Source organism: Drosophila santomea, chromosome X, assembly GCF_016746245.2.
Source record: "Drosophila santomea strain STO CAGO 1482 chromosome X, Prin_Dsan_1.1, whole genome shotgun sequence".
Taxonomy (NCBI): Eukaryota; Metazoa; Arthropoda; class Insecta; order Diptera; family Drosophilidae; genus Drosophila; species Drosophila santomea.
In genome coordinates, this window is record NC_053021.2 from 20,694,717 (window position 1) to 20,718,693 (window position 23,977).

General features: G+C 42.5%; 1 protein-coding gene across 2 annotated transcripts in view; it reads right to left on the bottom strand.

Moving 5' to 3' along the window:
- The window catches only part of LOC120455252 (glycine-rich protein DOT1), a 79,522-nt gene that overhangs the window by 50,015 nt on the left and 5,530 nt on the right, over positions 1–23,977 (bottom strand). The gene's annotated exons all lie outside the window — the stretch shown is intronic.

The following is a 23,977-nucleotide window of genomic DNA, read 5'->3' on the forward strand; positions in this document are numbered from 1 at the left end:
TATATATATATATTGTCTTAGTTACTACTCCCCCAATTATCAAACGAAGCGTTTTCCTATTTAGAAGCATATGAAGTTCTGTGATTTAAAATCGTTTGGAATGTGCTCCTATTGATTTTCCCCCATCAACTCATTAATAAAGTAACTCGTTTAGCTTTGCCCCCCATTTTCCTCTATTTCCTTGGCTTTCTGTGTACGCTTTCTTCGTTTGCCAATTTTGGTGTCAAGTGTTGCGTATCATTTAATGTGACACACTTAGCCGGAAAATGCGGGAAAAGCGGGGAGGGACTTTTCCAGACTGACAGCTGAGCACATGTTGGCTGAATGCTAATTTGCTGTGCTAAGCGGATGACAAAAAACCGGAATGGGACATCAAACAGAAAGGTTGAAGCACTAACAGAGAAATGATTTAATTGGTAACGAAAATGTGTTATCTTTGAATAAATAACTATGTATCTATAACGTTTTTCTATAAGTCATACATATGAGTATTTTATTTGGATATATAAATATTTGATGGGCTGAGAACGGATTTTTGCCCAGCTCTGGGTAATATTCAGTTGGGGGACATTACTCAGCCTCAGGAACAGGAACCCATATACAACACACATACGCACTTGAGCAGCTGGCAAGACAGGAAATCAACAGGACACCAGCACACCAGCACACAGACACGGACAGCTGTTGTAGGGACTTCCGCTCTCGGTCAGCTTTGATATATGATCAGGAATCAAGTCATGGGTCCGCCGCTCTATAACTGCATACATAACATACTTGTACATCCATATGTACATACATATGTGGACTTCGTCTGGGGACGAGTAAATTACAAACTGAAGCAAACAGCTTACGCCCGTCTCGGTTGTATGTTTATTTCCTCTTTCTCGACTCGTTGTCTTGATGGGAGTACATGATTATCATCACGTTTCTTTCGCGTGCAGCAAAATAGAGTATACGCAATATCACGTATTCGCCGCATTGGCCAACGAGTGTCCGCCAAATCTGCCTGCATCTTCATTGCATCTCCATGCACTCCTTCCATCCCCGTCTTAAGATTCAATTTTGAAAATGATTCTAGCTTAACACCTCAATAAGTTCGCCGGATGTCAGTTGCAGCCGCCGCAACTGGGAACATGCAACATGCAATCTGCAATCTGCAATCTGCAACCTGCAACACCAGCAGCAAAATGTTGTTTTCCGCTTAAGCACATCGCTGGAAAAATAAAAAAGGTGGAAACAAATAACCCCGGGAAGAGACAGCCCCTTCCACTCCCCTCCAATCCCACCCCATTCCATCCCAAACCAATCCCAGAAGTGCGTCCGTCCAAACGTTTGTTTATTTTATTTTGCCGCACAATTTTGCCCCTTCTTCCTTGCCACCTCCTTCAACCCTTTCTCCCCTTTCTCCGCTTTCTCTGCTTTCTCCGCGTACTTCGCTTTCGCCCCTCCGTCTTCTGTTTCGCCTTCTGCCGCTTGTTTCTTAAACAACAGCAACAACAATGGGCACAATGAAACCTCAGTCGAGGAACAGGCCAAAAAAGGACTAAGTCCCCTGGCCACTCGACCTGCAGAATGACCTGCTCACCGATGGTTTTAAAGCCATAAGCCACCACGAAAATAGAAACTGTAAGCAGTTTACTAAGCTACACTTTCATATTTAGTTTCGTGATTTAAAGCATTTCGTTACAAGTCCAAATGAGATATATTATTTATTTTGGCAGATGCTTTTTATATCACTTAAATGAAAAAGTTCAATTCATCATATGCCGTGGTGCAATAGCCTATATGCCACTGATACCCATTACTTCTGTTGTTCATAGTGAAAAATGAAACAAAACAAGTAAAACACAAAAAGGAGCAGAGGACCGACACAGCGTCGGCAGAAAAGGATGAAAGGAAAAAAAAAACACAAATGTGCACATGCTTCGTTGCCTGGAGTGCGCTATTTTGCACCTACGGGATTTTGTGCCTCACACACACACACACAAAGACACAAAGACAGAGGCACAGAGGGAAACACACAGCGAAACACACTGGAACACTCGAACAGTGAAACACTGAAGCACACACACACACATGCAAAGCGTGGAAAATCCATTCGAAATCAGTCAACGCGCCAAGGCTTTCATTCAGTTAGAAAGCAGACAGTAGACAGTAGACAGCAGACAAGCAAGGGCAGGAAGGGTATTTTCGGTGCTCTTCGGAATGGGGCGTTGGGTTGGGTTGGGAGTTTTTGGGGTTGGGGGTTGGGGGTTGGGGGTTAGGGGTGCTTTTCAGGGGCCTCTCCTCTTTTTGCAGCATGGGACACGAGCTCCAGCTGGAAGCGGAAGTGCGGCTTGATTTACTCAACTCGTTTGCTCGCTCGTTTGTTTCCAACTGCTGCAAACATATTTTTCTGCTCCACCCTGGCTAAAATATTTATTAGCCCTTAAACAAACGGAATAGATGTGCGGCCCCTCGCAAAACTACACCTCCGATGCCCTCCCTGCCCTCCCTGCCCAGCCGATCAGCCATATATGCGGGCCAACTTAAAGACTTTCCAGCCAAATGGCCCGGAAAACAAACTACCATCTTCCACCCACAAAGAAAAAAAAACCAAAAAAAAAAAGGAAACTGCTTCCCTGTTTATTAAAGCATTTCTTACGCATCATTTGTTGCTTTGCCAACAAAAAAGGCAGCGTGGAATGCAGATGAAATGGCCCATAAGAAAAACGAGTGGAAGGCCGGAAAATGCTGATGAAACACAACTTGAAGTTTGATTAAGTGAAATCTCGTACGAGTTGTGCGGATAACTCGAGAGCAAGAGCAGGGCGATCACGTCCTCGCACGAAATGCATCAATCAAAATCGAAAATGGCAAAACAAAAGCACACCCTTAATTGGGTCGAGGGACAGGAAGAGGAATTAAGTAAATCGCCAAATTAATTGTGCGAACTCAACACCAGAAAAGCAAGGAACACGCAATACCAAGACCAAGACCAAGAACAAAACCAACTCCAAGTCCAATTCCAAGTCCAAATCCACACAATGCCGGGTCAATGGACTGGACTGAACTGAACCGAAAGCTGGCTTGCCAAAATGAGGAAGAGTTCTTTTGGTTGGAATACAGCAAACGAAAGCGCAAAAAGTGAATAGGCGAGCTGAAAATACACAGAAGAGGGAAAATATTAGGGTACCATAGGATACCAATGAGTTACTCCATCTATTCAGGATATTTAAATATACATACTTATGGTATGGAGAACTACCAGACTTTAAAGGCAGACAAAGGAATGTGATGGCATGTAAGGAAAAATATCAAATTATTAGTCTTTCCAGACTTGGATTAAACAAGAAATATTACCTACTCCACTCGAACTCGTATTACCTACAACTATTATGTTCGTTTTTCAAACTCTGTGCCCTATCACAGTAGCCCAAGACAACAAAGTCCGAGATAAATCCAGATCTCAGACTCGCTTAAGTTTTCCCATTTCAAAATGTCCGTTCCGAGTGTCAGGATGAGCGAACAGCAGCTCAGAAATCTGGATCGGATATTCGACCGCATGATGAGCGGCAATTACGATAAGGCTTCTCGATTGCTTGATAGGACCAACCATTCCATGCACCAGTTTGAGCCGTTCTGCGTGACCATTCTGCGCAGGACATTGGAACTGCTCATTGATCCGAACTCTGAGCGGCCACGCAGCCTGCCTCCAAATGGGACCGAAGAAGCGAATACCGAAGCGACCGAAGCGAATACAAGTCTCAACCAGCTGAAACTGGAGGAAATCATGCTAACCAGAATGAGAATTACCCCCCATTCGCTGGACCACATCTTCGGGGTGGTGGTGGATAGGAGCAGCGGGAACATCCAGCGTTGCATCCAACACCAGCGGCATACACAAGAGACGATCAAAAGCAACATAAATATGTTCCGCAAACACTGCGAAAAGGCCAAGGCGATGGGGGAAGCGATCTCCCAGTTGGAACCTACCGAAGGAATCACCATTGACATGGTTGCCCGCTATGCGCTAATCATCTTTCTCCTGGTCATAATGGCAGCCATGGTTTTTGAAGAATTCGAGATGCGTGAGCCTGGTTACTAATTTGTTCGTTTTCGCCTTGGCATTTAAAAGCCAAATTGGGTTTACCTAAAATGCTGTTTGGTGTTCGCCGGAAATTGCAATATATTTTGTTTCCTCCTTTTACCCAAATGGTTATTCCTAATGGTCACTCTAAGCAGAGTCAACAGCCGTAATCCTCACCCATTCATTTGGTGTTGGTCTGCTAAGGACTTGTGTTCGTAGCCGGATATAATTAAGCCTATCGCACAGAGCTGTTAGCCAAACTTCAATCAAACATTCAACCGAATTAGTAGCGTTTCTGCCAATTGCCAGTGGTTAAAAGGGGGCGTATCGGTTGTACAAAAAAGAGGGTAAAGAGCCGAGGACAGGAAGTCACGCAATTGTTGCCCCTTGCCCGCAAAAGTAGGCAACAGATTTTTGTGCTTCAATTAAATTTGATTTGCTGCCATTCAGTGGAATGAAATGGTAAACTGGATGGCACGGTGGGATGGTCATATCATTGCAGCGCCCTAATGAAGCTGTGCGACATCCATGTATGCGCAATTTGATAAGCCCCGCCTTTGAATCCTCTTACCCATCATTAGGTTCGCAGTTTGTGGACCTTTTTTGCGCTCGCTTGCCACAAATTTAGTGCCATGTGTGTGTGTGTGTGTGTGTGTGTGTGTGTGTTGCGTTGCCGGGCACTGGGATCCTGGGATCCTGTGATTCAGGACCCTGGCTGCAGGACCCCTTGTCCCGTTTTTGCCCATTACCTTTGGCAGTTGCGCCTGGAAATGAGATTTTCACATCATTTGCTGATGTGGCAAATGTCTGGCTATCCAGTTCTCCAGCTCTTCAGCTCTTCAGCGCTTCAGCTCTCGAGCTTTTCGCCAGTGTCTCCCTGTATCGCTTCTCTCTGTGTAGCCAGAAATTCACAAAAACACCCAAAATGCCACCCCCAAATCCCCAAAATCCCTCCATAACCCTCCATAACCCTCCATAACCCTCGTTGACCTGCGGTCAGCATTGAGTGCTTGACCCAAACCCGCACACGTTCGTACGTTTTTTGTCATTTCCGTTTGTGCGAAATTTTCGGATATCCTCAAATGCAGCCTCACCCAGTGGGCACTGAACCACTGAACCACAGCCACCACATCCACATAACTTGCACAATTTGAGGCAAACGACGACAGCTTCCAATCATAATGCCAATGAAATGAACTGCCCCGAATGCCCCCTGCTGCCTTGAATGCCAGGCTCAATAAACTCCAAAGCAATCTCCCTACGTGTGTGTTAAAATGGCTACTGGTACTGGGTACTGCTCTGTTTTTGCACGTTCCACATGGCGTTGCCCTTTTCCCTTGCACACTCCCTCACGGGGTCGCTCAGCTAACTATTGGAATACTAATTCTACTTTGCATTGCAGACACTGTCTAAGACAGGACGCATAAGTGCCATCATATTTACTTTGAAGAGACACCTAAGATAAACTTTGAAACGAGCCACCTAGCCACAGATTGATTTCCCTTCTAGTATAGTATTTATGTTGGAAGCCCAGTACAGTAATGAAAGGACATTCACTGGCTAGAAAATGGCCATTTTTAGGGCATCAGGAAATGCATACATCACGATGGGGAATCCCTAAAAATTGTTCAGTGCAGGGCGCTGCACTTTTCACTTTAGCTGCTGCCCGACACGATTTGCACTCTCGTTGCCTTTAGCCTGCAACTCCGAATCCTTTGGCTGCTTATGATGCCCCCAAGGCACACACACACACACACACACAGACATACACACACACATTCGTTGTGTGCGCGGAAAATCTGCTGCAAATCATTTAATATTTCGTCTGCGGCTCCATCTTCATCGACTTCGTCGGGGGCTTTTCCACATTTCGCCCCCTTCGCCTTTTCGCGCTTTTCAGCTGATTTGGCACTTTTCATGTGCAGCTAAGTGATTTCCCAAAATCATTTAGATGTGCTTGGTATTTTTTCAGCACTCCCTCGCATTTTGCGCTAATATCCGAGAAGCCTTTGCCTGGACTTCGCTGCGGTGATGGATATTTGGTCGTTATTTGTTGCATCTCACTATTAGTGTTTTTCCGGGTTTTCCAATTTTCCTCGTTCTTCGGTGCTTGTTGGGTGCGTACTTAAAAAATCATTTCTTCCGCTGACGCAGCTCTTGAATCGTTTTTCATGTGCTCATGGAACTGCTCGCTTTTTGCAATTCTCCTTTGGGGCTATCTGCTTTTTGCTGCTTTGCAACACTACTCTGTTTTTTTTTTTTTTTGCTGAGTTTTACAACCCCTTTTTTGCGTTTACTACTTGGGTATTTCTTTTTAATTTTCCCATTTGGTTGGTTGTGTTTTTACTCTTTTTAGCTTTCATGTTCCCTAAAATGTTCGGTTTAGTTTGCAATAAAATTTCTGTTTTTTTAGAAATCATGTTTGCTATAACTTTCAAATATGTACAGTATTCTTGTGAAATATGTTAAACATTTTTTTTATAAACAATTACTCGGCACTTTTCCGTTTGAAGTCTGAACCTGTGTTAGTTTTGTATTTTTTATTATTCTTGCTTGGATTTTTTTTCAAATACCATATTCTTGAACTCCTATTTCCAAACTCTGAAATGAAACGTCAAAGGTATTGGTTGAAAGCTTTTCCCGTCCATCTTGCTCTGCACATTTCCCCTTCCTGCCTGGATTTATGATCATTTCATTTCCTCGAGTCCCAGCCACCTCTTCAGCCCCCCCTCCCGGCTTCCTCAGTCCTTGTTGTGTATATCCTCTTGTCACATCTGTGCCAATCCAAAAATGATTCTTTCACGAAAGTTTCGCTCGGCCATAAGTTTGTGCAGCGGCCAGAGCAACGGCAACACACACAGCAACAAAGGCGAAAGCAACGGCCATTTGGAGTCGCACATTAGGCCAGGAAAGTTGCTTTGCCCATTTCGGCCAAGAGCGCTCGGGCCGGCCAAAAGCAATTGCGCCCACTGCAATGGCTGTCGTTGCTGTTGTTGCTGTTGTTGCTGTTGTTGCTGTGGTCCCAGCTGCCAAAATGCCCCGTGTTGGGGTCAGCTAACACAACTGGGCAAGCGGAGTCCAAATCCCAAAGTCCGAGGACCAGAAGTGAAGCCAAGTTTTCGAAGCGTCGACAGACAAGCGACAACAGAAGGCTGGCGAAACTAAATGAATGCCAGCTTCGAGAAAGTGCAATGAATTGGGTATACCCTGTAATATCAAGACAACGCAGACAATACATACTATCTTCCTAAGATGGTAAACACAGAGAGATGGAATAAGAGTATGCTAGGATATCATTTGCAAGTAATATGAGTTTTAAACACTTTTCTGTGTATACTGGTAGTAAATATACCCCCCGAAAGGGTATGTAAGACCCCATGCAAAATCACAACTCCATTCTGGGGACGAGATGTCGTCTGGGTGCTGTCGTCTTGGGCGCTGCTGTCTTAGCGCTTAAGTGCGATGGCATTAAGCTATTAGCATAATTTTTGTGCATTATCATTTGGGCCGAGGGGCGAACGAGGGGCGGTTTGTGCGGGTTTGTTGTGGGCTAAACAGATTATGCCATTTATCATTGACATATTCGGTTCAGCCCCCCATCTCACACAAACGCAAACACATACAAACGCCGGAAAATATGGCAGAAGAAAGGAAAACGCATCCGGAAAAAGGGAAAAAATTTGCTTTTACTTACTTACGGCCGAGCCGCAGACAAAGCCAAACAAAGTTGTACGAAAAAAGTTTTGGATCTTTTCCATTTTACCGTCTTTTCACCCGTCTTCCCTGTTGTCCTTTTCTTTTTTTTTTGGCCCGGCTTAGTCCGGGGAAATGAAACGAACCGAAATGAAGATGAAAGAAACTGCACTCACCTGCAATGACAGAGAAAGGATGGAATTTTTTGTTAGTTTTAATGCACTTTGGGGTAGCTATGGGTAAATATGTCCCGCAACAGGAAAGTCGTTCACTTGGGAGCTAATTTAATCAGAGAACCCAAAAATCAACAAGCAATCCAAATAACCCAATATTATAATGAATGAAAAAATGTGGCTTTCTACAGTCATAGCTAAATTACAATAACATTATTTTTCTTTCCCGTTCCCTGAATCGAAATTCAAAGTACTTCTAAAAATGATACCACAGATCCCTATGCCACTCGTTTGATTAAAAACACATCAACACTTGGCCACATTTTTCATCCCAGAAGCGCATTGAATCAATCATCATCGATAATCCTCTGTCCCAGTTGAACGCCCTCAAAATGTGTTGCACTTAATCAAATCAAAAGGCATTCCATTTCCTTAATTTGGATTGATTCCCTCGCACCTATTTCTTAATTGTCAGTGATTCCATGTGCAGGGGATTAAGCTTGCAACAAAATAAAACTGAATAACAGTGCAATTATGCTTAATATATAAAAAATAAAATAATTTTCCAATAGATTCTCAGTCCTTATTATTAATATTCGTTATTATCCCATACCAAATGCCCCATTATTCTTGCCATAAGAAATTATTTTCATCACTCTGTCAATTTTCCTGGGTATCAGCAGTGCCGAGAGGGGGTTAAGTTTTTTGCTTGCACTGCTGAGTGAATAAAGAGCTTGGATTTCCTTCCCCCGCCACTTTTCCACATATGGAGTGTGGAAATATTGTGGCAGGATAATGGGGCAGCCGCAAGGGGTCGGAGTTCAAGCCTGGACGCATTTGGCCTGGCCCAGGACGAGGACTCAACATTTTAATTGCCTCGATGGGGAAGCGCAGTCTTCCACCGCACGACTTCCAATTTTCAACTCGAAAACTCCAATTTCGTGTGCAATTTTCTTGGGTCTGCCAAGGGAAGGAAAATGCAGAAGGTAGCCGGCTGCCATATAAAAACACATAGAAAAGGCTAAACGACTTGCCTGATAACTCGCTAAGCCGCAAAACGTTCCGCAGTTAGTTTCAGCTGTTTTTATCCCGCACCAATTCCACTCTCCTCGCCATGCTTTTCCCCTCTGATTTCCCCCGCATTTTCCGGACCCCGCCCACTCACGCCTCAGTAGTTTGTCCCTCAACTAATCCGCCTCAAAATTTATTTGCTTAATTTCATTTGTTGTCTGCAACTTTTCGGGGGCCAGAGGACAAGAACTGAACTGAAGCGGAGCTTTGCGGACGTGCGGTAATGTTTTGGCTTAAGCTCTCTTCTTCCACCTTCCACTTTCCACCTACCGCCCGTCTCTTTCGCAGCTTCTATCGCCCTCTCTTTCGCACGGCAATTTTCTCCAACTGGTCAGTGGCCAAAAACCAACTTGGCTTTGGATCATAAATAATCAGTGCCAGTGTATAAATCAGGTCTGCATTTGCCAGTGAAGCTAGATATTTCCCATGTACATGTACATTTCAAAATGGATCGAGGAGCTACTCTTAACTCTAAGATCATCCGGCATTTTATTAATTTAACATACCAAACAAATGAGCACATTAGTTAAACATCTCACATAATACTGTATTCCGGTTCCCTGCCACTAGAAAGCTTTCAACGCAGCCTTAAATTTCGCTTACACATCGTGCAGTTTCCTTCCGTTTCCTTGCAGAAAAACTGAAATACTGAAATTTCCATTTCACTGCGACTCGTCCGCCTAAAACCATTTTTGCCCAACGGAGGTTCCTTACTCGCTGGCAGAGACATGGGAACGCATCTTCATTATTTCATTTTCCGCGCATCGACTGCAGCTTTGGCCTCGCGGAAAACCATCGCGAAAGTCCTTGCGAAAATTCCAGCCTTCGTTTCAATTAATTTTCGCGACATTGATGCGCCTTGGCAGAAGCTGCAGCCGTAGAAGCTGCTACCCCAGTGTAGATGTTTGCTGTTCTCTCCTCTCCTCGCCCGTAATTTCAGCTCCGTTCCCTGCGTTTCCCGCTGCAATTTTCCCAGCCCTGCAGAGTTTTCCCACCCGCAACCCCTCCGTTTAAGCCACTCTGAGATTGCCGCGAAAACTCCTTGACGCCCGCGTTTGTTGTCATCGCAAGCTTAAAACATTTTTGCCCGCCGCGTTTTAATTAATTTAAAGTTATTTTGCCTGTCGCCAGCCACTCCCCCTTTCGTATACGCCTTTATTAAATTCGTCGACATTGCGTTTTAATTGAAATCCGCTTGTTGCTCAATAAATTTACATAAATATCGTAATGGCCAGAGAGAGACAGCGGCAGAGACCGGCTGTTTGATTCGGGAAAATGCCGAGGATTCCGGACTATTTTCCATGATTTCTGATTAGCCCGCTCTACGCTCTTCAGGATCCCTAGGTTTTCGGGGGGCAGAGACAGATGCAATATCCGCAGACAGGAATCCCCAGCAACTCCGGAGGCAGCAGCTGCATCTGGCATAATTAATATTTCCTCTCGCCTCCGGTGAAATGCGAAATGGAAAATGGGGAAAAATTCAGACGGGGTTGTCAGGTCCAACAGAAATTAGCTTTCATAAACGTTTCAATTGCAGCAAAACATTCCAAAATATTTTTGACAAAACCTACACTTTGGCTGCATTTATAATCAAGCTATATATTTAGATTTATATGTAATTCTCAATCCAGAAAAACTAAAATATACATTCCTATATCCAGCACTTCTTGGAAATTAGTGTCGGAGATCAACTCGACTTGGAAGTTCATTTGCGAACTCACCTTAACTTGGGGGATTCGAAGCAGTTGCCTGTTTTGAAATGAACGTTTCTAACATCCGAACACACGAGTTTTCCATTTCGGACTTGCCCAAATCCGAACTCACTCAGTTTATACAAATTTTATTCGGTTTGTTTTTTCCAGTTTTCCGTTCCTCATATTCCGTGCTCTTTTGCCGGCCTCTCTATTTGTGCTTGTATGTTTCTGTGTGTTTCTGTGTTGCTGTGTATTTGTTTGTCTGTTTGTTTGTTTGTTTGCTTGTTTGTTTGATGTCAACATGGCCTAGGCATATGAGCAGCAGCAACTGGAGCTGTGCACTGCCAAGTGGCAAGTGCATCCTGGCATGTCCTCCTCTAAATTCAGGGCCCCATTCCAGCTCCCTTTGCCTTCATTAGCCTTTGGCAGCAAGTCAGAGGCGCCCTGTATTTACCAGTATCTGTGTGTAACTCTGCATCTGTGTGTGTGCTTAACAAAGAGCCTTTTGTGCGATACACAGCCGCACCACTACACACACATAGTGCCTTATAGCCGCACGGACATGGCATTGACTTTTGTCTCGTCCTGCGAGCCTGAATTGTTGCCATTTTCTATTGATTGCCCTGTAGCTGCTGAAACTGCAGCCTAGGCAATCGCAAAGGTAGCAACACGAAGTATGGGAAAACGGTGCTGGATGCAAATTTAATTAAATTATTTGCAACAAGAGCGTGTGATCAAAGAGATCTTTACTCCCAAAAGGAATATAAGTTACGTTTAAAATAGAATGTACAAAATGTTTACCTAATGAATTATTTTTGCAGCTTATGACACCCATTTCAAAGCAATTTCATTCATTGAACTTATAACTTTTATTTCCTGAGACAATTTAAGAACATATTTCATGCCTTCAGGTGGGCATGGTTGGCACCACTTGATGTATTGCATATGTTAATGTCTGCAATTGTATTATTATACTTGACATGACGTCAAAAGCCACACAATGGCATTCAGAACGTTGTTGAAATATCGATATCGATATGTAAAATAAAAACCCAAGAAGTTGCTCGACTATCAGATACCCCTTGTTCAAACACCGAGATAAACAATCCGATAACAACTATTTTACTATTCATAGCACTGTCATAGTTTCTTAAATCGTAAATGCGAAATTTATGTTAAATGATGTTTTTCAAACTTTCATCCACTTTACATGGACTTTATTAAAACTCTATCAGCTTAAAAAAATTCAAGCTCTAGCTGGGCAAGCATCAGATTCTATTTAATAAATAAAGTTCTACTCCATTTCCTGGCCTGCCATTCGTGTTTGTATAGGTTTAACTGAGGCTGACAGCCCGCTGTTTGCATGTGTGTGTGGGTGTGTGTGTGGGTGTGGGTGTATGGTGTGCGGGTTTCTGTAAGTGGGCTTTGCATTAAAGTCATCACAAGGCAATCTAATTTGAAGAAAGCGCCGCAAAGTCTGCAACAGAAGGCAGCAGCACATGCAATGCCAACTCGCATGTCACCCGGCGAATTTCGGCGGAAAAAGTCGTGGGGAAAGCCGAGAAAATGCGGGAAAACGCGGGAATGCCAAGGCTCGAATAGCGACGATGCCACACACGTTTAAACATAATAATTCTCAATTTCGTCAGCGATATCAATGGCAGCGGCAGCAGCGCGACAGGAAAAGCATGCACACATCAACATAAACTGGCGTTTTTTGTATAAAATTGAGCAGGAAAAAATGGAGTCAAACTTATTCGCATAGCAGCGCTCACATTAATAGGAGCTGTCCGTTTAAAACCAACTTTTTTTCAAGCCAATAAGAAATAAGCATTTGTGGTAATCATTTCGAAGACAATTCCTCAAATTAATGCTGTGTACTTGAAATATATTGTGCCCTATTATTGCGACCACAGCTGTGTATTCATACATAAAAAACGAGCCATAGCAGAAGGCGGAAAAAAGAAAATCAAGCAAACGAAGAAAAAGTCGGCGGCAAGAAAAACTCAAACGACATGCGGAAATCATGTCAGATGAAGCAGCAGCAGTCACTGCAGTCGGAAAAAAGTAAAATTACACACAGACTCCAGCGAAATAAATGGAGGCCCACTCACACATATGCCAGTCCACACATACACAAACACGCACACATATGCACAGCGGAAACGGAAGGAGTTGTACATGTTTGATGGCAGGGCTGCAACTGCAACTGCAACTGCCGTTTAGAGCGCGCATAGCGAGCAAGCACTGTACGGTGGAGAGTCAGACTTTTGAAATTCTTCAAATATTTTGCATTTCACTTGGCGACGCACTAAATATCTTATTTGCGCGCTCCTTTATCTTAAAGCACTTTCAATGCCCTCGATGTGCAACTATATAGTGTTCCTAACTTGTTTGTTTATCAGCCAATGAAAGTGCATCATGGGCTTGACCCAATTGCTGACATAAGCAACCCGCAAATGTATCAGGTTCACAAGGCACGTTTCCCGTCCAGTATTTTGTTCAATTTTTCAGCTTCCACAAACATTTGATATGGCATCTGGAACAAAACCGCAAGCACTACAGGGATTATCGGCCACAAGCGGTTACATCCAACACTAACACACACACACACTCGATGGCATTAAAGTGCGCACTTGCACTGCAATTGATCCCACTGTGCGGCATTGTCATTACTATTTGCGCTCGTTTAGGGCTTCTGATGCTTCTGGTGATTCAGATGCTGCTGCGACTATAAGTGCATGGTAATGTTTTAAAAACGCGACACAGACGCCTGACGATAACAGCCAACACAGGGGAGGGGAGGGGAGGGGAGGAGGTGTGGAAAATTGGGGGGAATTGGAATCGCTGGGAAATCGCTGGGAAATCGCAGGGAGGGGCGACGCAAAACTGACGGCGCTGAGGAGCGGAAAAGCGGAAGAGCGGAAGAGCAGAATGGTGCAGCCAACAAGCGATGCCATATCAATTTTCAATTTCCAGCGAGCCAGCAACTGTCAGGGTGTCAGGGACAGAGGAACGGACCGACCAGACGGCCATTCAAGCCCACACCTAATGCCTACACTGGGCGAAAAGTAGCCAGCATTCGGGACAAGGTTTTAGAAAGTAATGCCAGACCTCATCTCTAAATACCAACAGAATCCTCTTACATTCCTGAGGAACTTCCAAACCTCTAGAAATATATTTCGATTGTTGATAAATTTCTAACATTGCACTAAGAAAAAAAGTTTCTTTCACTGCATGTTGTACACATCGCCAGCAAACTTCGGACAGACCAAAGACCATTAGAGAAATATCCAAATCAACAATGAAATGCAATTTTTTCCATAGCAAGACAGGCTGCATTTGCAACCAGCTCAACTATAAATTGCCCATTGTGTTGATTGAGAAAAGCAATGATAAAATAAAAAGACTCAGTAAAAAGAACTTTAAAAATGCTTTATAAACCAAAAATGTAAATTGGCAAGCCAAAATTTAAAGCACCGAACTGCAAAATTTGATTTTATGCTAACTATCCAACTATTTCATTTAGCTACATAACATATATAGTATGTTTTGTGTACATATCGATAATATTCATGTTTCGAAATGCCTCCATAACGAACTTTAAAATTAATTATAAGGATTAATTAGTTATAAGGATTTTCTCATGTCTCCGTGCTAATGAAAGAATTAATGGGTACTCCTGCCTCGTTTCATAATATCCAAGATGTTATATAAGAGAATGTATTTAAGGCATGCAATTCATTAAAGTCACACGGTCTGAAGCAGATGGTGGCCATTAATCTCGTATTCCCACGGCGGTTACAGGGTATGACCAAGTGTCTGGACAGTCGTTTATTGTCAACTCATTTGTTTTCGCTTGGCCCAATTTGGAGTTTGATTTATGTCGAAAATATTTTAATTTTATTGGCACAGCAGCACAGGTGAGAGTGGCCCCAAAATGTAGTTGTCGTTGTGTTCGGGAGGATAACCCAAATTCTCTCTGGCACGCACATGCACACACTAGCAGGCTATAGCTGTGTCCTTTCGTCCTTGCTGCATCTGTTTTGATAAACTGCATTGTTATGGATTCTCTTGCCGAATTTCTGCCGAATTTTTCGGCCTTGTGTTCGGTGTTGGCCCACATTCCACATAAAGCCTATACGTTGTAATCACATGAATTGCAGTTTTTGGTCAGGCGTAAGTCCTTCTGATATTTTTTCATCATCTCAGCTTTCGTTTCATTACTCGCCGGCTTTGGGCTCAAGTCTCCTGTCTATATTTGTGAACAAAAATAAACGGAAATTGCATTCGAAATCTATTTATTTGCCATGCTGGGCTCAGTTATATCTGCATTCAAATCAAATTTACAGTCACAATGGGGAGAGAAATTATTATTATTTTGGTCATTCAATGAATTGGGTTTTATTCTGAGCGTTTCTGAGAGTTTCCAGCAATTAAACTTTTCAAATGCAATTCTGCTGCTGAAAAGGGCTACTCCTTTGATTGATAGATTGATAGATAAAGTTAATCAAGCAGGGCAAGACCTGAATGTTAGAATGTTAGTTTCATAAGTGAAGTATCTATATCTTATTGGTTGGCTTGGTTGGCTTTAAAATCCGAAATAAAATTGCCAGGCCACCAGAGGCATTTATTTTATGTAAAACATTCACGCCAAAGAATTACGAAAGCCCTTTAAAGTAGGCAACAATTTGTATTCCCAAGATGGATGGCACTGTGTGTTTTCGTCCATCTCTCAATCAGATTAATTAATTGGATTTTGTCAAGCGACACTTCAATTAATCAAAATCAAATTAAAGCTAGAAAAAAGGCCAGGAAAATGTGTTGACTTGAGGTTTGCCACCCATTTCCCGGCCGCAAGTCCTCCGGGGCTCATTAGGCCAAAAAGATATACGTTGACACACATTGATAACCGCACATACATACATGTGTGTGTGTGTGTCTGCCCCTAATTAACCCACTAATGCCATTTGCCGACTAACGTCGCTAATTAAGCTCAAAAATGAGTAAGGGAACAGAGTGCACGAAAAAAGCGCAGAACAAAACGAGAAAAATTTTCCCTGCCTGCGGAAAAGGTCAAAGCATAAATCAGAAGGCGGGGAGGGCGGGGGGAGGGGGATTGCTGGGCGGGGCTATGCAGGATGCAATTGCCAGGTCTGGCCCACTTTTCTATATTTTTTTTTTGTTTTTGTGTGTTTTTTTCGCCCAGCCAGGCAGCAGCAAAAGGGGTCACCATAAAGTTTTTCCATTTCTGGGATCCAGTTTCAAGCAATTTCATTTAGAAGTGGCCTTTCACAGGTGGAAAATGAAATGAAATCTGCCTTAACCGTGTCTATCTGGATCTAGTGTGCATCTGGATAGCAAGTTCAGGCGGAAGTTCATATGCGATATCTTTTACGGCCATCTGGCAGCCACTAAAGAATACATACATACATACATATATATGTATGTACGTGCTTAATTCGGTCATTTTTTATCGCCTTTTTAGTGGTTGGGTGCAAAGGAAGTGCATTGATTCCATTGCAAGTCCTTCAAGCAGGATAATGCTCACATTGGCAAATAGTTCAATAATCTAGTTTATTGCTTCGACTCGCGCGATAATGGTTCATTCTGGCACAAAACTGGATACCTCGATGCCGACTTAGAGGTCAAATGTGAATATGTGAAAAGGGGGGGGCACTTTTCTCTCAGTGAGCCTGTTACGGAGCCGAGAGGAAAATTAGAATCGAAATCTGCGCGCATATTAGCCCTTCTGTCTTTGGCTTTTCGAGGATCTCTGCGACTCCGCGCCGGTGACACAGTTCTCGTTCGCCCAAAATGCGCAGCTCCTTCGCAGGGGTCAGGGGTCAGCGGTGACGCTGGCGATGGCGATGGCGATGGCAGCACAATGTATTTCAAGTGGAGCGAGTGCAAATAAAATTAAAAAACAACAAGAGCATCAACAAAGCGAGATAGAAAAAAAAAGAAGCCGAAAACAAAAAAATATATATATGGCGCCGACCTCATTTTGGAAAAGGGGTGCTGGTGGGTGGTGGGTGGTGTCGCTGCAACGTTGACTTGTTTTGCCACTTTTGGGTGCCATTCCACCTCCACCCCCCCCGGAACTTCCAACCCCCCTCTGTTTGTCTGTCGACACTTGGCGACCTCTGCCGCTGCCGCTGCCGCTGCCTCTGTCGGCGTTTTGTCATTGTTTGCATTTGGCGCGCATTTTTTTGCTTTCGCTTGTGGTTTTCTTTTGTTTTTGCCGCATCCAGCAAGGAGAAAAACAAGGAAAAACTTTGCAAAGAAAATGGGCATATGGCATACCCTCTAAAATTTTACTACAATTTAATAATGGTAGTTTTTGAAAATCAAAAAGCTATTTCATAGTTGAAGTTATATAAATAGCATGAAATAAACGGCAAGTCATCAACGAGTATATACAAATTATACTCATGCTTAAGTAGAACAGGAAATGTAAAATAAATCAAAGAAGTTGTAAACGTAAATATCTCTTAACGAAGTTCAAAAGTTCAAGCCTGGCCCTATTTGATTTTTCACCTGCTAATCGTGCCCATGCTCCATGTTCCACATACCCCTTGCTGGCGTCCTGAAGTATAAACATTTTACGTGGCACACATTTTTGTACATATTTTCCGCTGAGGGCTTTGTTGTTGTTTACTTGGTTGGCCCGAGCTCATTGAGTCGCCTGGCGGCCATTTTGTCATATTTGCTGGCACCTTTGTCAAGGACGCGTTCCTGTTGGCCAGTTGCGCATCCTTCGTTGTTCCGCACCTTTGCTGCCACATTCCATCAAGTGTGGCCAACCGAATTTCTGTGTTTTGCAACGTTTTCGTACTTTTTCTGTGGTAATTTAAAAAAAGGGAGAAGCGGAGATGACCAGGGAGGATCTGCAGGATGTTGTGCAAAATTTAAAACGGAAGTCAATTGCCAGACAGTCAGCAATGGCCGCCGGAAGTGGCAGCTGCATGCAGCATCAGCATCAGCAGCGCCATGTTGGTTTCCCTTCCTTATTGTTTTTTTTTTTGGCCATGATTTTTTTGTCATTTTTGTTTTATTGAGTTATTGGCGCATTCATTTGCCATACGCCGCATGCAAGATTTATGCCCGCCATGTGTCATGTGGCTAAAAACAAACCTACCCCATTCGCTCCCCCGCCACCCATTCTCCAGTCCCATTTTCCACATTTTCCCCATTTAGCATTTACCATTTCCCACCATTTCCATACGTAAGCACACACACCCACAAGCACACACACACACGCTCATGCTGGACAAATTGTTTAAAAGCCCCGACAACAACAAACGGAACGATTGCGAGACAAAAATATGTTCTCCACGCTGATCTCTTTCCTCTCTTGGGAAATGTTTGCATAATTTTCCCAGTCCGAAATTCGGTTTGGAGTCATTTGGATCCGGATTTGGAATTCGGCAAAATGCTGCCCCAAAAAATGCCTCCAATTTCCTTTAAAAGCCTTTGCTTTTGGTTTTAGGCAGACTTTGAAACGTGTGAGAAACATTGTTCTTAGGTCGCAACAAACACAGAAATAGTTGTTGTTTATTTTCAGGTAAATACACTTTAAAAGCGTTCCTATTCTGCACATGCACAATTGAATAACCAAACATTAACAAATTAGGGATTTTAAATGCGGTTACGCCTATGAATAAAAAGCATTCGAGGCAAGTTTTTGACATTTATCGTGGCAAGCCCCTTCACACTTTCTTTCCCATTGACATTTTGACATTGACACATCATCTGACAGATCGCCGTCATATTTCATTGAGTTATGCGCAAAACCAAAATTCAAAAAACCAAAAACCAGAAACCCAAAACAAACAAAAAAGTATACAAAAGCTAATGCGTATTAAATTGACAACGGACAATTGTTGCTCCGCTCATTGTTCGCCATTGCAAAATCGGATCATAAACAAAACCCGAATCGGGTTTAGCAATTAAAACGAAATTAAAGTTCATTTTGATGTGCAATTAAATGCGAACCGGTGGAAACGGCAGCTACTGCCCATCCAATCCAACCCTATCCATTCCAATCCAATCCGATCCAATCCAATCCCCATCCGATCCAATCCACGCCCCCTTTTCTGTCCGCCCAGCGCTACATGTCAAAGTTGAAATGCTGACGCAGTCGCGGCTTTCCCCCCTCCCCTCGCTCCCCCGGGAAAACCGACCCTTGACCTCAACGTAGTCGTTTATTATTTGCCGCCTGCTGTTGCGTCATAAATAAATTTTGCAGTGCATTTAACGAATTGTGAACTCGCCAAAGGGAAATGCCTCGATATTCATACGGCGTATATATATTTTTTGGTAGGGTGTATCTCTACAGCCAAGCATTTAATGGGCCTTTTTTTAATTGACAATAGTTCCTACACTCAATGAGAGTTAAAATGATATGAACATACTCGTACATAAAGGAAGCAGCATATCGCATGTCAAATCTATCAAAATTCCCTTGGAAATTGATAAGCACAACTAATGGTGGAAATTTGAAGAGCAAATCATTAGTCTTAAATGCTAAACTATACAAAAAATTCCAAATATAATTATAATTACAGTATCAATGCGCAAAGCAGCGAGCATGATTTATATTCAACTTCAGCCGCTGTCAGCAATTAAAAGTAATTGTTTTCGTATTTTCGCGTATACGAGAATATGCACCTTGGTCACCCTAGTGTGCACACCAGTATCTGTGTGTTTGCATGGCCATGCTTGTGTGCGGGTGAATATTTATCTCTTGATTTACTGTCCGAGTCTGAATGAAAGCCGGGAGTTTTGGGGCTCATCATTACAGCCATTGTATGAGCCCATTGTAAAACAGAACACAGCCAGCGGGCATGTTCGACCGAGTGGGCCAATGAATTAAGCGCGAATGAGTTGAAGGCCAAAATAACGAATTACGGAAGAGGTCTCTCCATTTTCTATATGATACATCTAACCAGTCTTGCCTTCAAAGGGCATTTTCCGCATTCGGCCTAGTTTCCATTATTTCCGCACAATTTATTCGTCTGTCTCATTAACCACTATCGCTTTCCAGGATATTACTTCGGTTCGATCTTCAACGTTTGGCCATTTTTATGGGCGGACTTTGGCGACGAGTTAAAAATGCAAAACTTAATGCGCTTGCAAAATTTATTCATAATTAAATATAAATTTATGCTCAATTGTGGTTTAACACGATGACGACCCACACACGTATGCATTTTCTTGCCCCGCCTGTGAAAATATATCATTTGTCAACTTTTCCCTGTGTGGATTTATGATAAATTCGTTCGAAGTTCACTCAATCATCGGCGTCGTCATTAGTTTTGAACAGCATTTTTCCAGCACATTTATTTTTGCAGCCAATGCAAATATTATTCAAATAAATCAAAATGAATTCGTTTTTAATTATTCCGACAAAAACAAACAAACAAACAAAGCTCTGACTCACGGACTCCATTTTCCAACTAGATTAGGCAAAAAACAATCACTTAAATTTTTGCATACTGACTAAAATTCTCTCATTCTGTTTAAGCTTAGTCTTTAGCTTAATTTTTACGACAAATTATCGCGAATAATACAATGGCTTTATTAATATTTAATGGCTCTGCAAACAATTAGTGGAAATTATGAACTCGAATGTGTTATATGCTGGCAAACCAGTGAACCGTGTAAGTACGCCCAATCAATCACAAAAAAATAAAATATATAAAAAATAGCCGTTTTTAGAAATCTTTCCACTCAATCGATACAATATTGTGCCTGGCATATTAAATACATCAAATGCTGCGTATATTCATAATAAATGATTTGCGATTTCCACAGAGCTGATAAACCGCAGGGCGGAAAATGGAAAATGAGGAGGGACGTGGAAAATCCCAAACAACAATAAAGTTTAATAACCCAAAGGAATCCGGCGAGGAGACGCGTATAATCAGCATCATCAGCGACATCAATTTGTTAGCTCCGCCCCTTTTTTATGTATAGGCGCTAAGATGTTAAAGTGTAAATGACGTGTAAATGGGCGACTCAAAAAAAAAAAAAGGAAGGAATAAAGGACACTTTTCGGAAAGGGAAAGTATTTGCCCCATGTTTGGCTCCCTTTGAAAAGGAGACAAGCACGAAGTGTATATGTATATCTGTATGTATGTATGTCTGAAAATATAATTCATATTTCCGTCACCGTTGATTGGACAAATTGGTTGAGTGAACGAAAATCTATACGTATATTTATATGTATTTCGCTATTATTTCCCATAGATTTATTCAACAATGGCAACGCAACTCAGACGACCAGGCGCACTTAAAAAACTTTAGCATAAAAACCATGAAAACCATGAAAAGGTGTGAGAAGCGAGCGAAAATGAAATTCGCCCAAACCCTCGAAATATTTTTTGAGTTGGGTAAAGTTCGGCTCATAATTTTCATAAATCACAATGGCCTTTTCAATTTCTTTCTTTTGTGATGAGGCGCACAGGCAGCCGCTCTGGTGATTCTTTATAATTAAATCATAAATTATACATGAAAAATTATATTAGCTCAATGGATAAAATCGGTGGAAATATTGGCAGAGTTGTAGGTGACAGAGCGACTAGCAAATACTACTGCATTCACATGATTTATTTGGGGGATTTCCTATTTGGAAATGGAAAATTGAAATGGAAAATGTGACGGTTCGGGGAGAGCTATTTTCAAATAAAAAATTTAAAATTTAAAAAAGGGAATTATTTGCAGTAATGGGATTATAATTATTCATGGATGGATTTAATTTCACAAAGCATAATGCGATCTACAAGCCTAAGCCAAACGCATTTGCAGTTCGATTTCGAGCCTGAAATAGAAAATATGCAGAAATTCCCAGTAATTTACAATGTCTGCCATTTTGTAGTCAATGTGCAATTAAATTGCCGCTCTGCCTGGAACCAATTTCCAGTTTCAGTGAGGTGACGAATGCTGCTACTTCCTTGGGGGTGCGCTTTATTACGCATACGTCGTGTGGTCCCCGGCCCAATCATCCCAGCAACCCACTAGGCCACCAATCCGCTCACTCGAGCTGACTCGAGCTGACTCCCGTCTTGATTTGATTTGATTTATGCCCTGCTGAATGCAAAGCGAGCTGGCAAATGACTTAATATTTATGGAAAACATTACCGCAATATCCTGCTTGCTAGACAGGCGCATGTATGCATACTCGTTCATATGTATGTATAGAACATATAGCAAAACCCCGACTGCTGCTCCTGTTGCAGCGTTTTATGTTCTTTTAATTTGCCCACCCACTCTTTGGGGCGCCAAGTGGGTGGCTGGCGGTGGGGTTGGGTGTTGGGGGTTGGGGGTTGGGGGTTGGGGGTTGGCAAGGCAGGCGGCTGTCTCAAGGGCGCCACAAAAACCGCGACACACGAAAAGTGGGTGGCAAATGGCGGCGGTTGAGCTAGGATTGCAATAGCAGATTTTCGTGCAAAAATCAAAAAGTCTCACCCGCCGGCAGTTCGTGAGAAATTCGCATAAGTCCTCAGATTTTCAGGGGGTTGTAATAAAATATTTATTACTCCACTTATAGAAATGCATATACAGCACAGCTGTGCAAATCCCACAGAACATTGAACTGCATGGAACCAAAGCTTTCAAGTTAATCAAAAATTCAAGCTCCAGATGTGGCTAAGATTATTAATATATAGCATATTTATACGAGACTTGATGGATCCTATAATAGGTTTTGTATCTTTATCCTGTCAATAAACGGAAATCAAGTTTATTGTTTTATGTGATTATGTGCAGCTTAAATTCACATCGAAATTGTTTACTAAATTGTAAATATCAAGGCAACACAACATAATTTTTAATAAATTGTCCACGTGGATTTTCTTAAAAACAGTTCGTAAGCCGATAACTATTCTTGCATATTCATTGTCTTTACACGCATCATGCTATTTCCCTAAGAGCTTCATAAATAATCAAGATATTTCCGTGTGATTCCCCAATGGATTTCCTTGAGTGATGCACAGATGCAAAAATAAACACATCAAGCGTTACTCACAATATGAAAATGCTTGAGGGAATCAATAATGCCATGCAATACACTTTTAAAATACATGCAATACATGGCTTTTTTTTATTTCCAGCATCGATTTTCATCGCCTTTAATCGTAGTCGTCATGGAACACCAACTAAATATTTGCAAAATTCTTATTCCTGTTTGAGCGACAAACAAACGAGAACAAAGCCAAACAAATCAACAAACACACAATATCTGCTGTTATCTGAGCGCTTACACACCGACTTTATACTGGGGACAATCCCAGCCCCCTTTCTTAACCCACAACAACCAGCCCCCATGTCGTCCCTTAACCCACAAGTAGCCCCGAGTCATTTCTAATGCGAAAACTATCGACAGTCCATCGCAGTGAGTCCGAGTGAGCTGTAACTGCTACTGCTACTATTTACAGGATGGTGTTTGCTATTCCTGTAAACGAATCAAATTGAAAAAGGCAAAAGCGAGAGGGTGATGGTTTTGCACTGAGCGAAAAGAGGGGCTCTGTTTGGGGAAATCAGATATATAACGTTTGTTATGCACTTCTAATTAGTTCCCAGTTATACAACCTCCTAAGCAATAGTAAAGTTTTTGGAAATAGTGACCACAGAAATGTCAGTGCATTCTCTTCAATTTTTAAGTCTATCCTCGCAGTGGGAAGTATCGTCTATTTCTCCCACTACAATCCAATCCGGCTCAGAAGTGAGCAGATGACACGACAAATTTCGCTGAGCTGCAGTCAAAGTTGAAGCTGAACCCGAAGTCCTATATCGAAAATCGAAATCAGAAGCCAGAAACCAAAAGCCAGAAGCTAGAACCCAGAAAAGTGAGCAAGGATTCAGAAATCGGGGAAAACGGTGCGGTGCTGACAATTCAATTGTCACAACGGCTTATAAAGTTGGCAACCGTGGCTGAGAGAGAACATTTCAAGGTTAGCGCTGGCCAAATCGTGTCGAAATCATGGAAGAAGTCCAAAGGCTGAAAGCCAGACAACTTCAATTTCATTCCGTCTCGCTGTGCTGGTGATTCAGATCCAACTCGGATTCCTATTCCTATTCCTATTCCGATGCCATGTCCGGGTCCGACTCGGAATCAGATTCAGACTCAGACTCAGACTCAGAATCAGATTCAGATTCAGTTACTTCTGCCATTGCTATGACTGTTTCCTGTCTGTCTTCCACTTCCTGCCCTCGATTTTAATTTGGCCGCCCTTCAATTTCACAGATTCTCGAACGGCATCGCATCGCATTGC